Genomic DNA, 14,422 nt, shown 5'->3' on the forward strand with positions numbered 1-14,422 from the left:
TAGATACTGCAGGCATAAGGATGAAAAGTACCTGGGCAGTTTGAGTCCTGACACTGCCTTCATGGGCCAGAGAATTGCCCAACTCATGAATTCTTACTCTCTAAGACTCTGTTTTCTTATTTATAAAACTGAAGTAACACTAAGCACTCCTGGTTATAGTGAAGTTGAACTGAGTTGATATAACTAGTTTCGTGAAAAACGCTACTTTTGACCTACCATATTTATAGAAACTGGCTAGTGAGCTGTCAGAATGCATGACAGATGCCACAGGGTTAATTCATCTCAAACGTCGCATTAATAAACTCACCCTCATCCCAGTTTTCTTTGTTCTTATGAGGGCCAGAATAAGTATCTGATAAGCTTTAATCTAAAATCTTTTATAAACATCATTCTAATATAGCACAGTTAGCACTATTACATTAAGTGCATGAAGTTGTTAGTTCTACACTTCCCCCCCACACACACACAAACACACTCACTCTTAGAAGCTATTATATAGCCTTTGGGGACAAGCTTTCTTAATTTTCTGGAGATAACCTCATTAAAGATGTATTTTATTGGGCCAGTGGTGGCACACCTGGTTGATCACACACAATTCTATGCACAAGGACCCAAGTTTGAGCCCCTGTTCCTCACCTGCAACAGGGACACTTCACGAGCAGTGAATCAAGTATTACAGGTGTCTCTCTCCCTCTCTATCACCCCTCCCCACTCATTTTCTCTCTGTTCTATCAAATAAGGAAACATTACTTCTAGGAGAGGTGGAGTCATCATGTTGGGTGCCAAGCCCCTGCGATAGCCCTGGTGGCAATTTAAAAGAGAGATGTTTTATTTGTTACATATGACAGCGTTTCACACGGGTCAGTGGAGGAGGTAGAAATAAACCAGAGCTGGGCCAGGTGGTGACGCACCTGGTTGAGCGACATGTTACAGTGCGAAAGGACCCGGGTTCGAGTCCCTGGCCCCCACCTACAGAGGGAAAGCTTTGTGAGTGGTGAAACAGGCCTGCAGGTGTCTTTCTATCTCCTCCTTCCCTCTCGATTTCTGGCTGTTTCTATCCAATAAATAAAGGTAATAAAAATTTTTTTAAAAAAAAAGAAACCAGAGCACCTTCTGCTGTGTGCAGTGCTAGGGATCAAACTTGGAACTTGAGGCACGTTCAATAACCAGTCAGTTGAACCATTTCCCCAGGTGCTGGAGATAGTCTTTTAAAGTCTCCTTGTGTAAACTTTACCTTTGGAGGCAATAAGTTTAGCATAAGTTGTGCATGTAGTATTTTCAAAATTGCTAACTTCTTCATGACCATTGAATTGCTCTTTGCAAAGCTGTGAATGAAGATTACATACAAGTAACCAAAGTGACTCCTGACTCACTGGTTGTTCCAAAGCTAAAATGGAAAAGCCACTGAGATCACAGCCTGAAAAGGATGGATAGCCAATTCATTCTTTACTGTCTTTGGAAAGCCAGACTAGGCTTGAAGCCGTGAGAATAAGCTGTACATCCTCTAGAAACGTGAAAGCCGTCTTTTATACAAAACCTGGCAACTCAAAGAGAATTTATATATAAACTCAGTATTTTAGTGCCCTCAGATCACTGATAGGATCAGCTCATCACATTATTTGTGAAAGGACAACTCATTCTATTCCAAAGTAAATATGAGAGAGGAAGCAGGACACACAGGCGAGCTCACACTCCAGCTGGGGGCCGTGCAACGCCTGTGAAGGAACTGTGGATGTTGGGGGCTTTTGTCCCAGCCTTTCATTTCCTGTCAGGAAGACCTTTCAGTGGGGGCACAGCCATTCCGTAGAAGAAATGCAGTTTCAAGAAAGTGTTCAGAAAGCTGAGTACAGCATTCTTGGGGCAAAGGGCACGGAGCAGGAACAGAAGGGATCCTATGTGCAAAACCCAGGAAAGCATGTGGCCTGGAGTCCTCAAACAGCCTCCCCAGGCTACCCTAAAAGAGAGAAAAACGAACCCTTCAAAATCAAGCAGCCACCATCTTACCGCATAGCAACAGTGTCTCTCACTCCTGCCTCCACTAGGGCTCAGCTGTCACAATCCAGGTCACTGACTCCTCCTCGTCTCTGATACCTGTGCTTATTTTCAAGTCATACAGCATGTGCCTCATGGTTCTTGCTGGATGTCTACCTGGCTTGGGTTTTTAAATTAAGGTAACATTCCTGGTAGCATCGCTCAGCTGAATTTATGCTTAGTTGTGGGGACCTCCACACCACCCTGCCTTCAGGTAACCACCTTCTACTGTCAGAACCCAGGTTTGCTGTTTGCTTTTGACTTTGTCTTTATCCTCCACAAGCAGTAAATATAGTGACATTTGTCTTTCTTCATCTGGCTTATTCCTCTTAGCGTGTGTGTGCTTAATTTAAAAACTTTTGAAGATAAGAGTATCTCAACATGCCCTTCTACTTAAAAACAATGATAAAAATGGGAGGAGAGGTAGCTCATTGTGCGCCTGTGAGGTCCCAGAGGGCCCAGGCCAATCTACACCACCATAAATCAGAGCTGAGAAGTGTTACGGCCTTCCACAGCCCCCGTCCGCCCTCATGAAAATACATTTTTATTGAAGCACGCCTAAGGTGCCAGGGCCAAGAGTTTTACAATTACATCACTTTGCATAATATTCCCTGGGTGTGCAAATACTCTTAGATGCCTTTCCCAGACCTATTCGAACTTAATGAACACTATTAGGGACCAGGGCTGGCGCTAAGCACTTGACTGCTGTTAAATATTTACTCCTCAGGTGCTGCCAATCACACCACTTCCCAGAGAGCAGCAGCAGGAGAGAGAGAGGGGGTGGGGGGGAGAGTGTTTTTTGACCTCCCGGGCACCAGCAAATGTATATATTGACAAATATGCCCTCATAAGCAATGCATATTTTCTGGTTCCTAGCTCTCATAGGTTAAATTTTCTAAAGATGACAGTTTAAAGTGAGGAGGGGGACAGGAGGTAGCTCACTCCATAGAGCTCACCTTCACTATGAGTAAGGACCTGGGTTCAAGTCCCTCATCACCACATGGGAACACCATGAAAAGGGGATGCTTCACAAGCTGTGGATGATGCTGTATTATCTCTCCTGCCCACCACCCCCCTGCCTCCATCTTTCAAAACTGTCCACCAGGAGTGGCAGAACTGTGTGGGGTGGAGCTGCAGAATAACCCTGGTGGCAGAATAAATAGATAATAAATTAAAGCATATCACAAATGCTTAAAGCTTCCTTTTTTAAAGAGGACATGCCATACGTAAAGTATACAATCCAGTTACCTTAAACTGTCTTTAAAAGTCCAAAATTGGGCCAGGGAGATCACAGTGGTAGTATGTAAGAGTCGCACACGTGAGGTCTCAGGTTCCGTTCTTGGCAGCACCAACAGCCTGCGCTCAACAGTGTTCAAGTCAAAGAAGACAAACCATCTGTGGGCAGGCCAGGTAGTCAGTGGGTAAACACATGGCTTTCCAGGAGTGAGGCCCTGGACTTTGTCCCTAGCACCACATGGGAGCCCTGGGCACACTGTGAGCAAGACAACTACTAGCAGTATGCTACATGACTTGAATTGTGTCAGTAGAACTCCATGGACGGTAGAAAGTGATGCTTTACCGTCTCTCCTCGCCCACCCTGAAATGACAGAATGAAAATCAGGCTGGGAGGTAGCTTATCAGAATTGCACCAGTACTGTCCTGGGTCCTTTTCCACGCACTGTATTAACGGTGGGGGGAGTCCAAAATGTATTAACTACATGTGGAAGGGACTCTTCATGTCTGGTGCTATAGTAGGCTCAACAGATACAGTGCGAACAAGAGAACTAGAATCCCAGTCGCCAGTATCTAAAGGAGGCAGGGAGGGTGCTTGTGTGTGTGTGTGTGTGTGTGTGTGTGTGTGAATGAGTCTTCTCCTAGCTGCACAATGTGCACCCCGGCATGTTCTCTACCATTGGGTCAGTCAAGTGCCAGAACTAATGAGTCTCCAAATAGAATAAGGTGAATTAGTAAAGGTGACAGGAAAGAGTTTAATCACAAGATTAAAAATTTATTAATGGGGGGTTGAGTAGCGGCACACCTGGTTAAGCCCTCATATTCCCATGCACAAGAACCTGCATTCGAGCCCCTGCTCCCCACCTGCAGGAGCAGTGAAGCAGGTCTGTAGGTGTCTATCTTTCTCCCCCCTCCCCTCTCTAGTGCTCTCTGTCCTGTCAAGTATAATAGGAAAAAAAAAAAAAAGAAAATAAAAATAAAGGAAGAGGTGACTGGCTGCTGGGAGTGGTGGATTTGTCGTGCCAGCACTGAGCCCTAGTGATAACTCTGGTGGTAAAAAAAAAAAAAAAAAAAAAAAAAGTAAATGAAAAATATATAGTAATGAAAAGCTTTATTACATTAGATCATGGGAAAATGTATCTTGTGCTTTAATTTTCTTACTGTAATGCAGTGCACACAATAGGTCCCCAGTCATTATTTGGTAGCTGTATACACAGAACGGAAGCGAGATAAAGAAATAAGAGAAAATACATGATTACTAATCAAAGTAGGAGAACCTCCAAATTAGAGCTAAGCAACGAGGCAACTGAGAATTATTAGGAGGGGATGATAGGTGCAGAGTGTTGAAAGAGGAAAATACTTTGGGACATACTTACTCTGAAGAGACAAGTAAAAAAAAAAAAAGGGCAAGTTAAAATGGATATAATTAAAAGGACCAGATATTGGGGTGGGGGGGATAAGAGGAAGCATTGTGAAGACAGCAATAACAAAAGCATACCTAAGAGTTGTAAGCTGGAGATGAACTCTCTCTGTCAGATACATAAAAGCATACCAACAGACTCTAGTCACATCTAATACCTTGCCCATGGAAGTTCCCTTGGTGGCCTTTTCCAGACTAGCATCCTTGTCCCTGTGAGCCTCCTGGCAACTGTGGCCTCAGCAAGACTCCACCGAGGGAGCACACATTGGGCAGCCCAGACCTATTTGGACAAATAGCCTGGCTTGTGCTAGTTTAAGCTTGACTGTAAGTCTCTTAAAAATCCTCTCGGATTTTTTATGAAAATTAGAATGTAGGAAGTGGAAGGGAACATGTGAATATGGATGTCACTTCAGAAAGATCCTTCCTCAGTTTCACTGTAAAGAAATATGCATATATTCATCGTCTTAAAGGGTATCACTTGCAATGGACTGTGATGGATAAAGAATTTTGATGATGATGAATTTGGCCAAGTTCACTGGACCCAATGTATTCAAAGTCAAAGTCCAGATGGTCAGCCGGGCAATAAAACAGGAATTCCTGGTCCGACCACAGGTCAGGAGAGGCTAGGCTAGGTCAGTGTAGAAGGCCGTGGGTCACATTTTTGCATAAGGACAGGAGGCAAACACATGGCGTGCGTTTATCTAATCGGATAGGTGAACCCAAAAATTATGAAAAATCCTATTGTGTGCTCTTCCCTTGGACAATAAAGTGCTTCTCTATCAAGTAGCATGGTGCTTCTTACCTTATAGTATAATGGGGGGGGGGGGGATATTGGAAAAATACTTTGGAAGCTCTTAATACAAAACAAAACAAAAAAAACCCTGGACAGATGAGATTGAATATATGTTTGAAGGGCAGGGGTAGATAGCATAATGGTTATGCAAACAGATTTTCATGCCTGAGGCTCCAAAGTCCCAGGCTCAATCCCCTGCACCACCATAAGCCAGTAAAAAAATTTTAATTTAAATTGTATTCCATGAAAACCAACATGAGGGAGTCGGGCGGTAGTGCAGCGGGTTAAATACACATGGCACAAAGTGTAAGAGCCAGCAGAGGGATCCCGGTTCAAGCCCCCAGCTCCCCACCTGCAGGGGAGTCGCTTCACAGGCGGTGAAGCAGGTCTCTGAGTGTCTGTCTTTCTCTCCTCCTCTCTGTCTTCCCCTCCTCTCTCCATTTCTCTGTCCTATCCAACAACAACAACTATGACAACAATAACAACTACAACAAGCACAACAACAAGGGTGACAAAATGGGAAAAATGGCCTCCAGGAGCAGTGGATTCGCAGTGCAGGCACCGAGCCCCAGCAATAACCCTGGAGGCAAAAAAAAAAAAAAAAAAAAAGAAAGAAGGAAGGAAGGAAGGAAGGAAGGAAAGAAAGAGAAAGAAAGAAAGAAAGAAAGAAAGAAAGAAAGAAAGAAAGAAAGAAAACCAACATGATCCCAAACTCTGGTCAGCAGCCAACAACAGATAGCCAAGTCCTTACACTGAGTCTTGTCAGAATCCTCGGTGTCCATCTCCCTGCCAAACTGACCCAGTATGGATTGTACTTAACCCTTTGGGATTCATGTTTTAGCAGACCTCTGAAACCACCCAAGTTTACGTTTATAACCTCCAGGATATGGAACTTTATAAATGTTCCGACAGCAAAATTAACTGACATATAAGCTCACCAACTTCCAGGGAGCTGAGCATACTGACTACCGTGAGAGAGTTAGCAGAACCTTCGTTTCATGATGCCCAGTCAGTATTGGAGAGCTCAGAACAATCCCCTGCACCTTAAATTCCATTCTCTGCTATTGTGGCTTATGGTTTTATAAAGGAGGGGCACCTACAGTCTCATCTCAGCACTGGACGCTGAGAGCTCAGTAATGAGCAGTTGCTACTCACCAGAGCCCAGGGTAGAGTGGGCTAGAAGTCAGCAATTTCACTTCAAGATAAGTGCCAGAGGAGAGGCATGCTTGGGATGAGAAGAGAGGCAGAAAGGAGCCTCCAAGCAGCCAAAGCTGCTTCCCTTTTGTTGAATATTAAAAAAAAAAAAAAAAAGTCAGTGTGAATCCATTGATTAGACTGAAACCCTGTGCCAAGTCACTGAGTTTACCATGAGCTGCCCATGTAAAGGGGGTCTAGTTCTAGCATATTTTAGGAATATGCAGGGATGTAAATTAGAAAGTAAGGTATTTAAAGAGAGGTTGAAGACCTACATATCTGATATTCTTGAGAATATTTAGGTAGGACCCTTTTTGAGGTTTTAATATTGATAATTTCATGTTTAAAATTGAAAAATGTGACATTTCCTCCAAATTATAATAAATTTAGTGGATTCCACATCAACATTCCAACAGTAATTTTTACAGAATTTGACAAATTAAACCTGAAATTCAATAATGAAGCAAAACAAAACACTTTTGAAGAAAACTGGGTCATGGTGTATCAAGTACTAACTTGTCAAGCAATCATAGCTTCTCATAACTTCTGTTATGAAACAGAAAAATATGCCATCGACCCAACCAAGTACAGCAGCCATGTTACAGTGCCAAGGACCCTGGTTCAAGCCCTTGGCCACAGCATGCCCTCCTCTCTCTCTTTCCCCATCTCCCCCTTCCCTCTCAAGTTCTAGCTCCATCCAAAAGAAAAAACACGCATACGCAGAAAAACAAAAACATGGCATCATAAATGAACAGAGCCTAAAAAAAATAAGAAAACTATGAAAGAGCTGGCATCACAATTCAGTAGGGAGAGAAGAAGTTATTCAGCATCTACTAAAAATAGATCAAGAACACAAGTCAGTAGCAAATGATTTTTTTAATGAGCAGAAGATTTGAATAGACGTATTCTTTTTTTTTTTTTTTCTCTCCCTTCAGCTAAGATAGCAGAAGAGGTTATTTATTGTACACGGGTTACATTTAGCCACAAGGAGAGCAGAACTAGTCCAGAATGACAAGTCTAAGGCAAAGGAGCAAAAGGGACTGTGTCTTGGTATGAGCAATGAAGGTCACTCAAGATGGTCGCGTAGGATCAAACAGTGATGAGTTTCTAGATCCGCTGAAAACAAGTTCTAGGCTGCAGCACAGAAGTCCAATTTGTACCAGCGCCTCTGGCCTCCGGCATCCCTTATTTCTGCTCTCGTGGCTTCCATGGGTGCACAAGTCTACTTGGACCTCTGCCTCATCTTTCTTCTTTTGCGCTTCAGCCTGCGCATTCGCTTCTTCCTCCACTTGGCTCTCATCGTGGAAAGGGTTCTAGAAGATGGCGCTAAGGCCGAGACGAGTAGACATATTCTTAAGGAAGATAGAAAGCTGTGTAACAGGTGTGTACAAAGGTATTCCATATTATTAGGCAGAGAAGTGGACATGAAAGCCTCACACCTAGTGTGGCTGTTTTCAGAAAGGTAAGGAGTAACAAATATTGGCAAAGAGAACTCAGCCACGATGGAGAATAGTGTGGAGGCTTCTCAGTATAATGCACATGGAACTACCGCATGCCCCAGCAATCCTGCTCCTAGGTATATATCCAAAGAAGATGAAAACGGGAAGTTTATCCGCTTGTACAATAGACAAGATATCGAAGCAATCTAAGCTTTCACTGGAGAATAAAGACGCTATCCTATAAGCATACCGGGCTTTATGTAGCCACAAGAAAGAAGGAAACCACGCCATTAGTGGCAACACAGGGGAATTTTGAGGGCATTGTAGCAAGTAAAGTAAGTCATAGAGAAATACCATATGAGCTCAAAAACCATATTTAATTTATTGTGGAATACCTTGTCACTGGCTTGCTCCAGACCAACTTTTCAGACAGACAGAAGGAACAAAGAAAAGACATCACAGCACTAAAGCATTCCCCTATGTGGTGGGGACTGGACTTGAACCCGGATCACACACATGGCAAAGCAGGTACTCTTTACAGGCAAACTATCTTGCCAGCCCTACATGTGTAATATTAAAAATAATCCCACACAAAATAGAAAAAAATGACCTCACAGATCCAGAGAACATATTAGTGGTTTCCAGAGAAAAATAAGTAGATGGGCAATTAAGTAGATGAAGAGGGTCATAATGGCCAGGGTATAAAATAAGCCAGTCATTAGCATGTAATGTGCAGACTCATGGTTATAGTTAATATTGTGTTGCATATGCAAAAGCTCCTGAGTAAATTTTCACTGTTTTTGTCATAATAAAACATGCTAACAATTTACAGTGGTGACTTGAACTATTTAATAGTCATCTCATAATATATACAAATACCAAATCCTGAAATTTTATTTTACCAGAAAGCACTGTTTAACTTGGTTTATGGCGGTTCTAGGGATTAAACCTGGGACATCAGAACTTCAGGCGTGAAAATCCTTTTGCATAATTACCATGATGCTGTCTCCCTGGCCCATGAAACTAATATTCTATGTCAATTAAATCTTTGTTTAAAGATGAATTTATTTATTTGTGTGGGAGAGGAAGAGGAGGGTAGCCAGCCAGAGCATCACCCTAGTACATGCAACGCAGGAATCAATTTCTTAACTTCATGCTTGATATGCCAATATTTTATCAACTGTGCCACCTCCCGGGTTGGTCAATTAAATTTTAACTAAAAAAAATTACCATTTTACTGAGGAACACCAAGTATAGGCAAATGTAAGGAGAAAGGGGAGCTGTTAGTTCCTGGCAGTTGAAGTATAAATTAATCTATTTTGGGAATCAATTTTCTAAGGCTTGGCGGGGTTGAAAATGGTTATTCTTACGAACCAGTATCAGGAGATTATGCATGATAATGTATACACATGCATCAGATGTACGTCTTAGTCTTCATTATTAAAAATAAAACAAAAAGGTGCCTTGTGGCACCATGTATTTCCAAACTTAAATGCACAAAACATCATGTCCTATAGAGAGATGCATGTAGAGAAACACAAAGGCACCATGAAAATGACAACTTCAGGATCTATTACCTCTATCCTGGAGAAAGAGGGAAACTATGAAGTATAAACTTATTTCATTTAAAAGAGGAGTCTAAAAAAGATTAATGAACAGAGCCAAAGCACCCCTCTGGCACGTGTACCCGAGATGAGACTCAGAACCTCAGGCTTGAAGGTCCAACACTTTATCCTCCGTACCACCTCATGTTGAGGCAAATGGGTTATACTTTTGTTTAGTATTTTCAAATACTTGACATGAATCACAATGAGAGTGGGGTGGGGGGATGAACTGAAAAGAGGCATTTTCTTGAAGTGAGCCCGAGTTGGACAGAGCCGTGTCACAGAGGTTCAGGCATTGAGGAGGAGACTGAGGAAGACAGTAGATTAAGCTTGGACAAAAGATTCGAGGCATCCCCTCGGTACCACTCCTTGACTTCCACAACTGCACGTTTCCTCAAGTGAAGTCCAAATCCTTTGACTGACTGTGTGTGTTGTCAGCTTATATCAGTCTGAGTGACAGAACATTGGTTGAGGTTTAGATTCGCCCGGGGGGGTGGGGGGTGGGGGGGAGTGGGCTTGTGATACTGGGCAACAAGATAACTTGTTAGAAAAATACATGGCCCCTGACCACACAGTCTCCAGCTCTTTTACTTTTTGTGATTACCCACTTCCTGCCATAATCTTATGCTTTTCAAAGCTCTCATCTACATCATCCCAACTGACCCTCACAGTCGCAACCATGACACAGGCAAAGCAGTTACTATGTTTCCATGTCAGAGGGGTACAGCTACCCAGAAGAGATTAAATGACTCAGCCAGGATTACAGGGAAGAGTCCTTTTTCTTTTTTCTTATTATCTGAGTTTAAAATATTGGAACCAGGCTGGAGAGATAGCATAATAGTTATAAAACTGTAAGCCATTAATCCCCCAGTAAAGAAATTTAAAAAATAGTTATGCAAAATGATTTTCATGCCTGAAGCTCCTAAATTCAATCCTCAGCATCACTCTAAACCAAAACTGAGCAGTGTTCTGGTGAGGAAATTGTATATTTTTATCTCCATTCTGGATTCATCTTTATATTCCTGTTTTCAGTCAAACATCAATCCCTGTAAGGTTATTCTTTTTTTTTTTCTTTATTGGGGGAATTAATGGCTAAGGAGAAAGTTGCTTCAGATCGTGTGTTAGGGAAGGCTCTTGAGAGTTCTGAGCAGAGACCTGAAAGGCAGGAAAGAGTTAACAGTAAAATTTAATAATTTGAATGGCAACATTTCTCAGTTCTCTTTATCTTTTTTTTTTTCCTCTCAGTTTTCGACATAACAATCTAACTTCACCCAGGTCCTCCTCTGCCATCATGTTCCAGGACCTGAACACCCCCACCCCCAGTCTTCTACTTTGGTGCAACACACACCATCCTGTAGGTTTTTTCCTACACTGAATCTGTTTCCATGTCTTCCCTTCTATTTCCTTTCCCACCGCCCAGAATGGGGGTTTCACCATTGGGCCTGAGTGACCACTGGTAACCTGGACTAGCAGATGCTACTTTTTCCTCACTCCAGACCCTCCTGCAGGCTCCTTCTAGACTAAACTTCCTTAAACACTGCTTTCATGATGTCATTTCCCCACTCAAAACCCTCTGTGAGCCTCTTCCCTTCTGCTTGGCCTGGAAGCCCCTCAGCCCCATTCACAGCTCTCCTTCCCGACATTCCCCTTGCTAGCTGATCGCTCCAAGCAGGTGCTGTGCAAATAAAAATCTCTACCACAATAGGTTCAGTGAAATGCAAGTTCAAACAGCAGTCATTATCCGGTATCAAATCAGCAGCATTTTGTGGTTTTCAGATGACAATGCCCAGTTCTCACAGGGCCATAACCAAGTTTCTTCTCTGGTGATAGATGTGTTAATTAATAATAATTCTGTGAAAGGCAGTTTGACTCTTTGCATCTAGAGTTTTTCACCTAGTGATTCTGTTCCTCAAAACTTAAGAAAATATTTTGAGATATAGAAAAAAAGTTATGCCTAAGAATGTATATTGCATTGTTACCTTATTATTATAAGCACATAGATATAACCTAATACCAATCAGTTAACTAGTTCTAATGAAAGCATGAGAGAGCACTGGGATACTCAAGAGGTTCAGTCAGGAAACTGGTTCTTCCCCCAACCCCAATATACCATGTCACCCTTTTCCTCTTTCTCCAAGCCTCTAAAATTGTCTTCTTTGATTTAAATTAATGAGGACCTCTTGCTTACTGAGAGACAGATCAGATTATCAGGTCTGCTTTTCCTTTATACTCTGCCCTCTTTCCTGCTAAAATGAACATCCCTAGTTCTAGCCAAGATCATTTTAGCCACTAGATACCATCTCCTCTCTCTTTCTCTCCATATATATATATATATATATAATTGATAGCTAGAGAAGAGAGAAAGCCAAAGGATCACAACACCAGGGATTGAACTTGGGACCTCATGCTTCAGAGTCCAATGCTTTATCCAGATTGCACCAACTCCCAGGTCACTCCTTGATCTTATCACTGAACCAGTCTTTCCACTGTTCTTAAAACCAGCTCATTCCTACCCCCAGGAATATCACATTTGGCACTGCCTGTCCTAACGCTCTTTGGTTCTGCGTCATCAAATGGCTCGCTCTTTCCTGCCTTTCAGGTCTCTGCTCAGAACTCTCCCTAACACACGATCTGAAGCAACTTCCTCCTTAGCCATGATTCGCTTAGCCTGCACTATTTTCTTTCTTTTTTTATATTTAAATATTTATTTTATTTATTTATTCCCTTTTGTTGCCCTTGTTTTATTGTAGTTATTGTTGTCGTTGTTGGATAGGACAGAGAAATGGAGAGGAGGGGAAGACAGAGGGGGAGAGAAAGACAGACACCTGCAGACCTGCATCACCACCTGTGAAGCAACTCCGCTGCAGGTGGGGAGCTGGGACTTGAACCGGGCTCCTTACACCAGTCCTTGTGCTTTGCGCCACCTGCGCTTAACCCTCCCTCTGCGCTACAGCCTAACTCCCGCCTGCACTATTTTCATCTCTAATTTCATTTTGCTACTTGAAATTTCATTTTTACTCCTATTTCTCCAAAACTATGTTAGTTTCTTCATAAGCAAGGACTTATGTGTCTTGCTTATTGTTGTACCATAAGCATCTAGAATAGTGTCTCGCACGTGGCGAGAACTCAAGACAACATTTGCTAGATGAAAGGACAAATTGTGTTGGAAAGTTTGGTCTTAAAAGGCAAAGGAGGGGCTGGGTAGTGGAGCACCTGGCTAAGCACACATATTACAATGGGCAAGGACCTGGGTTCAAGACCCCGGTCCCCACCTGCAGGGGGAAAGCTTCATGAGTAATGAAGTAGGGTTGCAGGTATCTGTCTCCCATCTTTCTCTCCCTTTCTCTGGTAAATAAAGATAATAAAAAAATTTTTTAAAAAAGGGCAAAGACAACCTGATCTTTTCACCTTTTCTTGTGCTTTCAAATATTTATCCTATTTCCCATATTGAGTGTATCTTCTACTAGAGTCAGGAAAAATGCAAAATATTTAAATAAAATAGGGCTGAATATCATCTTCACCAGCTCGTTTTTATCACTGTTTCAGAACCAGCAGTCAATGCATATGCCTGCTCCCTTCACCTCTGGGGCTCTAACATCAAGTCTTTCTCCTCCTTCCCTGTGCAGTCAGTCCTCCCCTTGGTCCTCCTGACCCTAGACTTTGCAGTTCATTGGTTGTGCTGAGCTGCATTGATTCAGACACCTTCATTTAATGCTTTCTAATTGTTGGTGTGTGAGAGAGAGAGAAAAAAAAAGGGGAGAGAAAGAGACCTAGCCTATGTGTCCAAAGTCTATAAAGGCAGTGGAGTTTAAGTACTCAGTAATACAGGCCTACGTCACTTAATTATGTTTTCATTAACAGCAGACCACATATACGAAAATGACCCTAACAGGGTACAGCAAATAACCTAGGTGTGTAGTGGTGTCTGCCCTCTAGGGTATGTAATTATGCTGTGATGTTCAGACAGCAGGGAAATGGCCTAACAGTGCATTTTCAGAGTGCATCCTCCTGGTTAAGTAGCGCTTACAGCGGGGCCTTGGAGCTGGAGCCTAGCATTTCTGACACCATGTGCTGTGGTAGCCCGTAAGCTGTGTTTACTGAGCACGCACTACGCGCCATGGATTTGGGATTCTCCTTTCCGTGTATGGAGGCCGCACAACATTCCTCTTCTCTGTGAGATAGGGGAAGCTGAACATCAGAACAGCTAAGTAACTGCCTGATGTCACGGAGCCCGAGTGGGCAGACACAGTGTGAAGCACAGCCCTGTTCTTTACCACAGTGACACATGTGACACCACTGCCTCTGACCTGTGCCCACAAGTGTATTCTCAGCCAGACCTCCCGGTCTCGGTCAAGTCACTCACCCTTGTCAAATCTTGCATTTCACATTTGCCCAAGGGAAGCAATAATGAGTACTGCCAAGATGTGTGGTGTCAGTCACAGAGCAGGCACTGAGTGAGCAGTCATTCTTGGGCTGCTCCTTCTTGACTTCTGCTCCTGAAGGCTGGTGCACAGCCCCATCTCATTTCCTCCGGTGCTTGGCTTTGGTCGGCTCTGCCTCTCCAGAGCTAGGAGTCAGGCTCATGGGTGGCAGGGAGATGTCATGAAAATCTCCCACCAAGAACAAACAATTATGCAGCATGGCCCTAGTTAAGCAAGCAGTGCTTGGGTTTCTTTGAGCATAGGAAGAGGGTTCCGTTACTAAACGA

At 42.9% G+C, this 14,422-nt stretch overlaps 1 protein-coding gene across 1 annotated transcript in view; it reads left to right on the plus strand.

Moving 5' to 3' along the window:
• FLT1 (fms related receptor tyrosine kinase 1) overlaps positions 1-14,422 on the plus strand; it is a 186,610-nt gene that overhangs the window by 111,249 nt on the left and 60,939 nt on the right. The gene's annotated exons all lie outside the window — the stretch shown is intronic.

Source organism: Erinaceus europaeus, chromosome 5 (genome assembly GCF_950295315.1).
Source record: "Erinaceus europaeus chromosome 5, mEriEur2.1, whole genome shotgun sequence".
NCBI classification, from domain to species: domain Eukaryota; kingdom Metazoa; phylum Chordata; class Mammalia; order Eulipotyphla; family Erinaceidae; genus Erinaceus; species Erinaceus europaeus.